A 14630-nucleotide genomic window follows, 5' to 3' on the forward strand; every position below is an offset into this window, starting at 1 on the left:
AGCCTTGTAGGACTAAGTCACCGGTCTAGACACGATAAACACCTTGCAATTTATGGTGAATGCAAGCAAACTCAATCCAATAGGAAACTATCTTTTTAAAGCACTACTGGAAAAAAGCGATTCTACGACGGTCAAATAGGGGATACAACGACATTCTTCGAACGTCGTTGAATGTGACGTCATCGAAGCTTAAAAATTTCAACGACGGGTCCCAAAACACCGTCTTTGAAAGTGAGCAACTTTCAAAGATGGTGCTTACCTCACCAACGTCTTTGAAAGTAGGCATTCTAAGACGGTGCTTACCTCAACAACGTCTTTGAAAGTAGGCATTCTAAGACGTTGCTGATGTAAGCACCGTCTTAGAATGCTTACTTTCAAAGACGGTGCTGATGTAAGCACCATCTTTAAATTGAATATTATTTTTAATTATTTTTAACACAAGATCAAGGAGGAAGAATGTCGCAACCTACCCTTCGGCGGGAGGGCGACGCGTGACTCGCGGGATGCGTGTTCCACGAAAGGAATACGCGCGGAGTCGCCACCAACGTTTATTTGAGGAAAACGTCGGAAAAACCGGAAAAGACGAGATCTACGAACTTTTTAGTGAAAGGTTCGGGAGTTGTATTTACGCACGGGGAAGGTATTAGCACCCCACACGCCCGTCCCAAGGGACGGCAGCCTTTAATCGAATGTGCAAACATGACTTTGATTTTTATGTTCCCTTTTATGTTCTTATATCCTTTATACCCTTTTTATATTTTTTTCCTTTTTTGTGGTCGACAAGGGTGTTTCCCTTTGCTCCTACGTATTCCTCAATTTGGGATGAGAAAATCAGACCTACGTAGTTCTTTCGGAACAATAGTGTTTGGTTAAGTTGTTTTTTTGTCTTTTTTTGTAAAATATATTTTTATTAAACAAAAGGTCATTTAAGGTGTTGGACCATTAAACGGTCTTTTGATTTTGGAAGGAGAGAAACGTTAAGGCGTTGGACCATTAACGACCTCTTGTTTTTGAAAGGAGAGAAACGTTAAGGCATTGGACCATTAACGATCTCTTATTTTTGAAAGGAGAGAAACGTTAAGGCATTGGACCATTAACGATCTCTTGGGGTGGTCGACAAAAGCGGGGCTTTTGCTCCTACGTATCCTCAATGAGGAACTCAGACCTACGTAGTTCTTTCTTATCAAGTGATTCTTTTTTATTTTAAGAGGTGATCATTTTAAGGTGTTGGACCTTAAAAATGATCCATTTTACTTAGTGAGAAAATGAAATGACGAACTTCAAAAGCCTATTTTTGTGGACGAGCTTGACTAGGTGGATTGATTTTAGCCTTTAGTTTCACTTTAGTTATTAATCAATTCGATTAAGAATGAGGAATCCCAAAGAGAAAACGTCCAATTGATTTTCCGCTTTATTTTACCTAAAGATGTCTTTTTGATTATTATATTATTTTTTTACCTCTTTTTGATTTCCAACGTGGTTACGGCACGACCGAACGGTCGGAATTGATTTTAACCAAAGTTAATGGATAATACAATTCAAACGTTCGGTGGAAATTTATTTTATTTTTAAGTTAAAGCGAGAAACGACTTAAGTAAAATGGCTTAAGCATGTCAACAGGGGGTATAAAAAGTAAACAAAACGAGAATAAAAATGCACGAAACACAATGTGGACCACTACGGGTGCATAGAATGAATCGAAAAGCTTGGTTCGAGGTACTTACCCGTTGAAGATCGAAGAACGATGAAGAACGAATGAAGAACGGTCGAAGAACGATCGAAACCTTTGCGAGATTCCTCACGGAAAACGTTACGGAAACGTTTCGGAAGCGCCTCGGCTTAGATTTTCTTCACGGAAACAATTTTTCCAAGCAAATTCGAAAGAGAGAGAAGTGCCTAAGGGGCTGGACCCCTTTCCTTCTTGCTTTCCTCCCCTATTTATAGCAAAATAGGGGAGGTGGTTGCCGCCCAGCTCGCCCAGGCGAGCAGGGTTGCTTCCTCCAGAAGCAACCGCCTTCTGGAGGAATCTTCTGGAGGGCCCAAATGGGCCTGGGTGCTATTTGCACCCCCATTTTTACTAAGTACACCCCCCTCTGCTATTTTTTGGTGATTCTTTTTTCGTAAAGTTACGGAAACTTACGAATTTCGTAACGATACTTGTTTTCTTTCCGTAATGTTACGGAACCTTGCGGATTACATAATCATCCCCTTTTTGACTTACGGAATGTTACGGAACCTCACTTAATTATGCAACGATGCTTCCATTTGATTTCCGATGTGTCACGGAAACTTACGGATTGTGCATCAATATTTTTTTGGTTTTCCGGCATGTCCTGAAATTTCACAAATTGCCTAATGATGGGTGCCAAGCACCTCACAAGGACCAAAGAATGGTCGCAAGTCATCAAGCAAAGGTCCCCGGACGAAATTAGGGTATGACAGTTGCCCCTCTTTACTTGTCTTTTATTGGAGATAAAAGAAAAGTAAAGATAAGACACTAATTTCGTCCCTCTCGATTTGACGAGAGTCGCGGGTGACCATAAAATCTCCACATGCAAATGACTTGTTGTTCCCAGAATTTCACAAATTGCCTAATGATAGGTGCCAAGCACCTCACAAGGACCAAAGAATGGTCGCATGTCATCAAGCAAAGGTCCCCAAAAATCAGTGTATGACACTAATTTCGCTCCTCTCGGTTGACGAGAGTCGCGGGTGACCGTGACTTGTCGTTCCTAGGATTTCACAAATTGCCTAATGATGGGTGCCAAGCACCTCACAAGGACCAAAGAATGGTCACATGTCATCAAGCAAAGGTCCCCGAAAATTAGTGTATGACACTAATTTCGCTCCTCTCGGTTGACGAGAGTCGCGGGCGACCATGAAATTTCCGCATGTAAATGACTTTGTTGTTCCCGGAGGAACAAAAGGTGCAGAAGACTGGGTCAGCCCCTGCATGCTATCAAGCGTTCTGTCTTACAGATAGCAAAAGAATGGGTGCGAATAACCATAAGGTATCTCCGCGTATCATGGGTGCAGAACGACCAAACTTGGACTCTGCTTGTCATCGGGCCCGCCGCCTCTGGATGACAAAAGGGTGCGGATAACCGTAAGGTATCTCCGCGTATCATGGGTGCAGAATGACCAAACTTGGTCTCTGCTTGCCATCGGACACGACTGTGTCTGAATGGCAAAGGGGTGCGGATAACCGTAAGGTATCTCCACGTATCATGGGTGCAGAATGACCAAACTTGGTCTCTGCTTGTCATCGGGCCCGCCGCCTCTGGATGACAAAAGGGGTGCGAATAACCATAAGGTATCTCCGCGTATCATGGGTGCAGAATGACCAAACTTGGTCTCTGCTTGCCATCGGACACGACTGTGTCTGAATGGCAAAGGGGTGTGGATAACCGTAAGGTATCTCCGCGTATCATGGGTGCAGAATGACCAAACTTGGTCTCTGCTTGTCATCGGGCCCGCCGCCTCTGGATGACAAAAGGGGTGCGAATAACCATAAGGTATCTCCGCATATCATGGGTGCAGAATGACCAAACTTGGTCTCTGCTTGCCATCGGACACGACTGTGTCTGAATGGCAAAGGGGTGCGGATAACCGTAAGGTATCTCCGCGTATCATGGGTGCAGAATGACCAAACTTGGTCTCTGCTTGTCATCGGGCCCGCCGCCTCTGGATGACAAAAGGGGTGCGAATAACCATAAGGTATCTCCGCGTATCATGGGTGCAGAATGACCAAACTTGGCCTCTGCTTGCCATCGGACACGACTGTGTCTGAATGGCAAAGGGGTGCGGATAACCGTAAGGTATCTCCGCGTATCATGGGTGCAGAATGACCAAACTTGGCCTCTGCTTGCCATCGGACACGACTGTGTCTGAATGGCAAAGGGGTGCGGATAACCGTAAGGTATCTCCGTGTATCATGGGTGCAGAATGACCAAACTTGGTCTCTGCTTGTCATCGGGCCCGCCGCCTCTGGATGACAAAAGGGGTGCGAATAACCATAAGGTATCTCCGCGTATCATGGGTGCAGAATGACCAAACTTGGCCTCTGCTTGCCATCGGACACGACTGTGTCTGAATGGCAAAGGGGTGCGGATAACCGTAAGGTTTCTCCGCGTATCATGGGTGCAGAATGACCAAACTTGGTCTCTGCTTGTCATCGGGCCCGCCGCCTCTGGATGACAAAAGGGTGTGCGTCACATGACCTCAGGGTCAGTATGACAAAGATTATGGGGCGGCCGACAAAAGCAAAGCTCTTGCTCCTACGTATCCTCCAATGAGGAATTCAGACCTACGTAGTTCTGGATAACTTGTGAGACTTGAAAAGTCTCCATCGGAAAATGCTGACATCTCCGAAAAAGGCCAGATGACCACATTGGCCTCTGCTCATCAATCACACTTGGGATCACTGAATGACGAGGTGCGGATTACCGTAAGGTGTCTCCGCGGGCTACCAGCTCTTGAGTCATGGCGACGAAAGACGGTGTGGTCGACAAAAGCGAGGCTCTTGCTCCTACGTATCCTCCAATGAGGAATTCAGACCTACGTAGTTCTGGATAACTTGTGAGACTTGAAAAAGTCTCGTTGTTTTCTCCACTAAAATGCAAACATGCTTTAGCAAAGAGACAAATATTCCAACTGATTCAGAGCAGCATATGCTTTTTTGAGTGAAAAATAATGCGTCTACCGGGGAAGGAGAGTCTGCTGATGAAATCTCCCATAACCATAAATGAGATTTTGGATGTTAGCATTTCGTTTCTAAATGACCATTTAGAGGAAACACTGGGTTCGACAAAAATAGAAGAAATCCACTCAAAGTGTATCAATTTCGCACAGGTAAGTGTTTCATCCTAATTCCGAACCATAGATATGTCATGACTTGACTTTGCAAATTATTTCCTATCAAATCAAAAATTACATGCGTGATCATGGATCAATAGGGCTTCCCTTGGGAATGGGTTCTTTTGGTGGTTTCTTCTTTCGGTTTTTGTGTGTTTTTGGCTTTTGATTTTCCTGGCTTTTTCTTTTTCTGTTTTTTTGTTTAGTGCGGGGCGAGAAAAAGGGTCGCTAGCGCACGGAATTTTGGTTGGTAATTAAAGGGGGAAGACCATTTTAGGTCGTGGTTTCCTTTCCTTCCTTTTTGTTCATTTGGTGACAATTCTGTATTGTTCAGATATTGTCTGGTCCAAAGACCTCTCTGCATATTTCTTCTGTTTTTTCCTTCGATCCCCGATCAGGGGCTTTCTTTCCTTCTTTTCTCTTTTTTTTTTCTTTCTCCCATTCTTTGATTGGAAATTTCCTTTCCTTCCTTTTTGCTTTCTCCCACTCTTTGATTGGGAATTTCCTTTCTTTTCTTTTTTGCTTTCTCTTTGATTGGAAATTTTCCTTCTTTTCTTTTTTGCTTCCGAGGGTAAGGATTGACATTCTCACCCTAGGTCAAGGTTTATGGTGAGTCAGGATTTTGGCTCAAGGTTTGTAGAATGGCTAGACATGATACATGTCGGGGTTTGGTTTGGCTCAAGGATAAAAGGGATGCCCCACATTATTTCCATGACACAAATGCAAAAATGATGATTTGGAAACTTTATGCAAAACTGGTCATGCATGCATCTATGCGGACACTCAAATGTCAAATTTTTATGGTCATGTGATGCTAGGGCTCAGGATTCATTTCCTCTATTTTAATCAACCCAATGTTTCCAAAATATGTTCTTTTATCAATTTGTGCATTCATCCGAGTCCATTTCGGGCGTCCGGGGAAATTTCACAGCATTCACCCTTCAGGTGTAGACACATTTTCCAAAAATTGGTTATGATCAATGAACTTTTTCAAAGAAAAGTTGGAAATCGTCTCTTTTCAAAAGCATGTTGGTTTTTCAGCTTAACAACTTATTTTCTTTTTTTCCACCTTTTTCCTTATTTGCTTTTTTCTTATTTGCTCTCTTTTTCTTTTCACTTTCTTTTCTTTTCTATTTCATTTTCTTTCCTTTTCTATTTTTATTTTTATCATGATTTTTTTGTTTATTTTACATATATACTTTTGGACGATGTTCCTAAACGAAGAACTCTACACGGTTCCAGAATTTCAAACATCATTGATAGTAGTGATATATAAATACTAACGCAACAATCTAAACAAAAATGTATGCACTGTACAAAATGACAATCGAAACAACAAAAACAAACGTTAGTCTCTCAAGTCAAAACAATAACATAGAATAAAAATGACAAAAGAAATATGAAAGAAAACATGAATCTGGGGATCTCCCAGTCACGTTTCTCCACTCCCTCCCAAGAAGTCAAGCAAATCAGCCATCTCCTCATCCTCGTGGGCTTCTTCTCCATCGCCGGGAGCTTCTGGGGGTGCCTCTCCTGCTTGGGCCTCGGGCCAATCTCCGGGCCATGCAACCTCTGCCCTGAACTGGTGTTGAGTAGGGCATGAAAAAGGAGCGAAGCCCTGGCTCTGCATGCTAAGGCTCATCTGGTACAGACAATCATGGGTCCGTACATGTGCTCGGTGGTTGGCCGCCTGCTGGCGAACCAAATGCCGTAAATACTGCTCTATGTCAAATGCCCCAGCCTGGCCAGCCTGATGAGGTGGTGGTGGCACGCCTGCGGCCTGTGGAGCATCACCCTGAGCCTGTCTCTGGGTACAGTACTTCTCAATAAAAGCCCGGGTGATGGGCGGCCGAATCACCTTGGTAGGTGCAACGGGGACTCCGAACGACTGGCAGAGTCCTGTGATCAGTGCGGGGAATCCCAGGGCCCTGTTGGACTTATCTGGGTCCAAAGGGTGCCTAGTGGGTGCCATACCTGCAAAAATATAGATGGCATCAGCGATCAACTGAGCCACATGGATGCTCATCCGTGTCAGGATGGCGTACACCAGCTGGCACTTAGGCATGGGGAGGTTGGAATTATGATCGGTGGGCAGGATGTTGCTGAGGAGCAACGCCATCCATATCTGGGTCAGGGTGGTCATATTGGTGCGCATGATTCGCACTCGCCTCCCTGCAGCAGTCCGGGCAAAATCCTGCCCCGGTATACATAGCAGCTGGGCGATGGCTTCCTCATCGAACCCATCAGACCGGTTCCTCCTCTGGCCATACTCGCATTCCTGGCCCTCTTCCAACACCATCGGATATCCCAGGAGCTGGCTGATAGCGTCGGCATCGAACGGGATCCACTGACCCCTAACCCAGGATCTCATGTCACGCACGCCCTCCTCTGTTGGCCAAGCATTGGCATAAAATTCAAGGACTATTTCTGGATCAAACTTGGCCATAGGAGTAACCAGTGGTGCCCACCGCCGGCGCCCTATTTCCTCCTGAAAATCAGTATACTCGTCGTCCCTGAGCTGGACGCGTTGCTCCCGGAGAAACGACCATCCCTTGATGGCTTCGAAGCGCTGCTGGTGTACAACGCTCCTAAAGCGGTGACTGTCGTACTCCGGGGCGGAACTAGTTCCTTCGGCCGCCTTGTCCTTCCTGGACCTCTTTGAGGCAAGCTTCCTCGGGGCCATTCCTGCGAAGGCAAACATTTGGAAAGTTAGTTTTAGTGGGACATTACTCTTAAAGCAAAAATGGCATATAACCTCCTCCCATAAATACAAACATCAATGTAAATTTAGAGCAAGCTTATGCGCCTATTTCCTTACAAACGTTCTCTTGCACAAGACATTTAACCGAAAAACATGCGCCCATTTACAATCAAGGCAGCTTCGTTACCTAGATTATTTACACGTACCTCCAAGGTGTATTTGTTATTTACATCACACACATCTCCTTGGCTAAACTCACATACATGCATACTCAAGCATTTTGGGGCACCAAAAATTGCACATGTGCACATCTTGGCATTTCTAATACCTACATACGCAAACTTCATGATGAATCTTGACTATCTACACAATAAGGTGCTACATTTCATGCTCTTTTTTCAAGTTTTTGCTACCTAAAGCCGCATGCAAATTCAAGCATATTTTTCTTTGCTGACTAAAATTGCATTCAAATTTAAAAGGTATATTTTTTGCAATATGTTTTCTTCATGCAACATATTTATATATATTTTTTGTGAGACATTTTGACTACCAAAAATTATACATACATACATTCAAGTATTTTGCTATTCATACCCAAAGTGCAAATTGCCAAAGGTATCTTGCTACCTATTCTAAACCTACACATTCATGACGAGCACAATTCCTAAACATCTAGGCGTAGGGAAAATATTATAGTGTGGCCCATAGCTGATTGCTGGCCAAAAAGGGTAACTTTACCCAATATGCACCTCCTTTTGTATTCTTTTTGCATAAAATTTAGTTTCTAGGCCTAGGACACATGCGGGGCAATTACTCTAGCTCTTTCGAAAATGAATGCATGTCCCAAAAATATGTGCAAACCAAATTGCCCCATGGGTTGTTTCCCTACAAAAATCACGCGCTAATGCCATTGAGGCATTTCACCGAACACTTGGTGGGCGCGCGTTTAGGCGTCAATAGCAAGAGAACGGGGACAATGTGGCATGCCCCATTACTTCAAAATGCATTATAGGCCTAGGGCCATCTCATACAAACCCCTAATTCAACCTAATCAAGCAAGAAAACAAATCAAAATTGCCCCATATATTTGAGCACACTCCCACAATTTAGAGCACAAAAAGGAGATCAAAATACACCAATGAAAAGCTAGAAAGCTTAGGGATGGAATACTTACTTGTTGGTGATGAACAAAAACGCAAAATGGAATCAAAAATGCGAAAAAGGATGACCCTAAGGCTGCAAACTCGTCAATCCCGTGGGTATTGCTTTTGAAAGGGGGGAAGGGAAGTTTTTGAATGCAAAAACGTCCCCCCTCTCGTCATTCTTATATTTTGGTGCAGAGGTGGCTCGCCCAGGCGAGCTCAGCTCGCCCAGGCGAGCTAACCTGCACCCCCCCCCCTTTTTTTTTTTTTTTTTTTTTTTGAGGAGAACATTAACCATGTCTCCTCCCTTCTCAGGGATTAGCATTTTGCCTAACTTGAACTTACTTAGGTCAGAATTAGGCGTTGATTACTTATTTTATTATTACCCTTTTCCTTTTTAAAACAAACAAATAGTAAAAGAAAGCTGCAAAATACAAAGGATACGGAGCTGCCTTGCAGCGACATTCCCTGTTTGTTTTGCACAGAGAAGAGCAACGATCGGTCGGTCGTGACCCCATCCCCGCTTGCGTTCATCCTTAAGTACCTGCAAGTAATAAACAACCAGGTATGGCCCATCTTGGCCGCATCATTACCCTACCTTGACTGGTTTCTGCCATTCATGTTTTGTCTTCACTCCAGAAGGTAGCCCAAGGTGATCCTGCCCCTGTTTTACCACAACAATATACATGCGTATGCGTGTGCGTATGCATGAATGTTTTCAAACGCAGAAAATTTAGGGAAAGTTGGTTCAGGTTCAATTCTAATTAAGCGCTTGGGGGATCCCATGAACTGAGCGGAAGGGCTCAGGTGATCACAAATTAACGCAAGGTGTGAAACTAACGTGAGGACTAAAAGCCTCGAATCCACGTTCATTTCTTTGAAAGATTGTAACGAGAGATACAACAGACAGGAAATCCCTGGGGGAAATCCAGAAAACGCATAAAGATACAGAACATGCAGCGACATCCTTAATTGCCCCAGCTTCTAAGCATAATATTGTTTGACGACATCAGAGTTCACGGGTGAAGGTAGCTCTTCGCCCTCCATGTTGGTAAGCACCAGGGCTCCTCCGGAAAAAGCCCTCTTCACAACAAAAGGCCCTTCGTAGTTCGGGGCCCATTTCCCTCGATGGTCCTTGACAGCATGGGACATTTTCTTTAGCACAAGGTCTCCCTCATGGAACTTGCGTAAGCGTACTTTCTTGTCGAATGCACTCTTCATTCTTTGCTGGTATAAGCGCCCATGACTCATGGCTGTTAAGCGCTTACCCTCAATGAGGTTGAGCTGATCGTAGCGTGTTTGAGCCCACTCTGATTCCTTTAATCCGGATTCTGCCAAGATCCTTAATGACGGGACTTCTACCTCAAACGGTAACACAGCCTCCATCCCATATACCAATGAGAACGGCGTTGCCCCAGTTGACGTTCGCACTGAAGTCCGGTAACCGTGTAACGCGAATGGGAGCATCTCGTGCCAATCCTTGTATGACACGGTCATCTTTTGGATAATCTTTTTGATATTCTTATTGGCTGCTTCCACGGCTCCATTCATCTTTGGCCGGTAGGGTGTGGAATTGTGATGCTGGATTTTAAACTCCTCGCACATTTCCCCCATCATCTTGTTATTCAGGTTGGTGCCGTTGTCCGTGATAATCTTCCTTGGCAAACCATATCGGCAGATAATCTCCTTCTTAATGAACCTGACCACCACATTCCTCGTGACATTGGTATATGAAGCCTCCTCGACCCACTTGGTGAAATAATCTATCGCTACGAGGATGAAGCGATGACCATTCGAGGCCTTGGGCTCAATGGCCCCGATGACATCTATTCCCCACATGGAGAAAGGCCAAGGGGCGGACATGACATTCAGAGGATGTGGTGGGGCATTGACATTATCTGCGAATACTTGACATTTGTGGCACTTCCTCACATGGACACAACAATCACTTTCCATGGTAAGCCAGTAATAACCTGCTCTTAAGATCTTCCTGGCCATAGCATGCCCGTTGGCGTGTGTTCCAAACGAGCCCTCATGGACTTCTTCGATCATGTGATTTGCCTCCTTGGCATCCACACATCGCAGGAGTGTCATGTCGTGATTTCTCTTATACAGTGTGCCTCCGCTCATGAAGAAACTGGCTGCCAACCTCCTCAATGTCCTTTTATCGTTGTCGGCAATCTCTGGCGGGTATTCTTTGCTTTCGACATATCGCTTGATGTCGTAATACCAGGGCTTTCCGTCCCGTTCCTCTTCCACTTGGCAACAATGTGCGGGTTTGCCACGACACTGAAATTCAATGTAGGGTAGGTCCCCGTGCGGTGTTAGCTGGAACATAGATGCCAATGTAGCAAGTGCATCCGCCATTTGATTTTCCTCGCGGGGAACATGATGGAAGGAGATCTCATCGAAAGTCTCAGCCAACTCCTTGATGTAGGCTTTGTAGGGTATCAGCTTGGGATCTCTAGTTTCCCATTCTCCTCTCAGCTGATGGATTACCAACGCTGAGTCGCCGTACACCTTGAGTAGTTTGACATCGGAGTCAATTGCTGCCTGGACGGCTAGGGCACATGCTTCATATTCGGCCATGTTGTTGGTGCAGTCGAATCCTAGCCTGGCTGTGAAAGGTACACATTGATTGTCCGGAGAGATCAACACTGCCCCAACGCCATGACCTAGAATGTTTGACGCTCCGTCAAACCATACAGTCCATTTGTCCCGATCTTCGTCCAACCTTTCCTCGAACAAGGCCATGATGTCCTCATCCGGGAATTCCGGATGCATGGGCTGGTAGTCGTTAAGAGGCTGTTGAGCCAAATAATCTGCCAACGCGCTTCCTTTTATCGCCTTTTGGGTGACGTAGACTATATCAAACTCAGATAGCAAGACTTGCCACCGGGCGATTCGTCCTGTGAGAGCTGGCTTTTCAAAGATGTACTTAACCGGGTCCATTTTGGATATCAACCAGGTAGTATGACTCAGCATGTACTGCCTTAGGCGATGGGACGCCCATACTAAAGCACAACACGTTCTTTCGAGCAAGGAGTAATTCATCTCACAGGTCGTGAACTTCTTACTTAGGTAGTAAACAGCGCGCTCTTTCTTCCCGGATTCGTCATGTTGCCCCAGCATACACCCCATTGACTCGTCCAAGATTGTCATGTACAAAATGAGAGGCCTTCCAGGTACTGGTGGCATAAGCACAGGAGGATTCATTAGGCACTTTTTGATCCTTCCAAAAGCCTCTTGGCAATCCTCATTCCACCGATCAGTTTGGTTTTTGCGCAAGAGTTTAAACAACGGCTCACAAATGGCGGTGAGCTGCGATATGAATCTGGCAATATAATTCAAGCGCCCCAGGAAACCTCGGACTTGCCTCTCTGTACGGGGTTCTGGCATCTCAAGGATAGCCCTCACTTTTTCGGGGTCTACCTCTATCCCTTTCTGGCTTACAACGAAACCAAGCAATTTCCCTGATTTGACCCCAAAGGTACACTTAGCGGGGTTCAACCTTAATTGATATTTCTTAAGCCTTTCGAACAACTTCCGCAGGTTGACAAGGTGTTCTTCCTCAGATTTAGATTTAGCAATTATGTCGTCCACGTAGACCTCGATCTCTTGATGCATCATATCATGGAACAAAGCTACCATGGCCCGTTGATAAGTTGCCCCGGCATTCTTGAGTCCAAAGGACATCACCTTGTAACAGAACGTTCCCCACAGGGTGACGAAAGTAGTCTTTTCCATATCCTCGGGCGCCATCTTTATCTGATTGTAACCAGAGAAACCATCCATGAAGGAAAATAAAGCGAAATTGGCCGTGTTATCTACGAGGATATCGATGTGTGGTAACGGAAAATTGTCCTTGGGACTGGCCCGATTCAGGTCCCGGTAATCTACACACATTCGTACTTTCCCTCCTTTTTTAGGAACTGGTACGATGTTGGCAACCCATTCTGGATACCGAGCGACGGCCAGAAATCCAGCGTCAAACTGCTTCTTCACTTCTTCTTTTATCTTCAAGGACGTTTCGGGCTTCATCCTCCTCAATTTCTGTTTTACTGGGGAACACCCGGGATTTAGAGGCAATCGGTGCTGCACAATGTCAGAACTCAAACCGGGCATATCTTGGTATGACCAAGCAAAGATGTCTTGGTAGTCTCTTAGCAGGGTTATTAATTCTTCACGGATAGGTGCGGTAATGCCTGTACCTATCTTTACTTCCCTCTTTCCACTACCAATTCCTAAGTCTACTAGCTCTGTTTCTTCTTGATGAGGTCCCATTTCTTGGTCCTCATGGGCGACCATTCTTTCTAGCTCCGAAGGAAGTCCCACATCCTCATCTCCTTCATCTTCCGTTTGGTTCATTTCTTGCTCGAAGTTGATAGACGGGTCCCAGGTATTAGTACCTTCGGGGGACTCGTCATCGAATCTGCCGTTTTCAGAAAAAGAAGTAAACATGCAAGTGAATGAGAATGGGTAGAGACCAGGAACAGATGAAGAAAGATCCTTGTATTATAAATTCAAAGACAAAAGACACAAAGCCTTAACAAAATGAAAACTCTAAAGCCTAGGCCCAACTATAGAGCTTTTAAAACCGTAAAGGTTTACATTATGCTTGTTGCGTAAATGCCGGGGCGTTCCTCCACCCGCCAATTTCCCAGCTGGAAATCAGGAGGGCATGGTCGGACCAAATCCAAAGTACTTGGAACATCATCTTCACATATCGCGACCACTTGACCTTCGTCTCCCAGACCCGCACTTATAAAGCTCCTACTTATGTGGCAGGGCGGGTTTCCTTCACTTTCTTGTTTCCAACGCGAGCTCTGACCACTGTTCTTCCTTCCCGCGATGCTTCTTTTCATGTCCGCCTGAGTGGGCTTATAGCCTAAACCATACTTCCCACGATTCCCTTGGGTTTTTATCAGACTAGTTATGCCGCCATTGTCTTTGCCTAAACCCATCCCGGGTTCATAACCGTTCCCCAACATAACTCGGGCCATCATTACCGCCGCCTCGGACAGACAAGGTTGCCCAAAGAGGGAGTCCACGGAGGAAATGCTGACCACCTCAAAAGACTGGAAAGCGGTTTCTAACGATTCTTCTGCGGCTTCCACATAAGGCATGGAGGATGGGCAGCTTACCAAGATATCTTCCTCGCCTGACACGATGACCAAGTGCCCCTCCACTACGAATTTCAGCTTTTGGTGGAGTGTAGAAGGCACAACACCCACTGAGTGAATCCACGGGCGCCCCAACAGGCAACTGTAGGGTGGGTTAATGTCCATTATCTGGAAAGTGACTTGGCAGGTGTGAGGGCCTATCTGTACAGGGAGATCGATCTCTCCCCTAACCTCTCGACGAGTGTCGTCGAAGGCCCGAACCACCATTGAACTTGGTTTTAAACGGGAAGCATTGAATGGTAACTTGTCCAAAGTGCTCTTAGGCATCACGTTTAAACTGGAACCATTATCGATGAGTACCTTGGCCACGATATGGTCCATACACTTGACTGATACGTGTAAAGCCTTATTATGCCCTCTCCCCTCGGCGGGGATTTCTTCTTCGGCGAAGGCAAGATAGTTGTTGGCAGTGATATTGTTGACCAGCCCTCCGAAACCTTCTACCGAAATATCTTGGGCCACGTGAGCCTCGTTCAGCACTTTTACCAGCAGAGCCCGATGAGGCTCGGAGCTCATAAGTAACTCTAGCAGCGAGACCCTAGCCGGGGTTTTGTTGAGCTGTTCGATAACCTTGAATTCGCTCTGCTGAATTATCCGAAGGAACTCGCTGGCTTCCTCTAGCGACACCTCCTTTCTACCATCCCTTTTCTCTGGGGGCCCCTTTGCCGGCATATCTTTACTCGAAGCGTGGGGTGCTTCGCCATCTTGTTCTCCACCACTTTTCCTTTTCCTTTGACGTCGGCGGGTTGG

Source organism: Glycine max, chromosome 18 (genome assembly GCF_000004515.6).
Source record: "Glycine max cultivar Williams 82 chromosome 18, Glycine_max_v4.0, whole genome shotgun sequence".
Classification (NCBI taxonomy): Eukaryota; Viridiplantae; Streptophyta; class Magnoliopsida; order Fabales; family Fabaceae; genus Glycine; species Glycine max.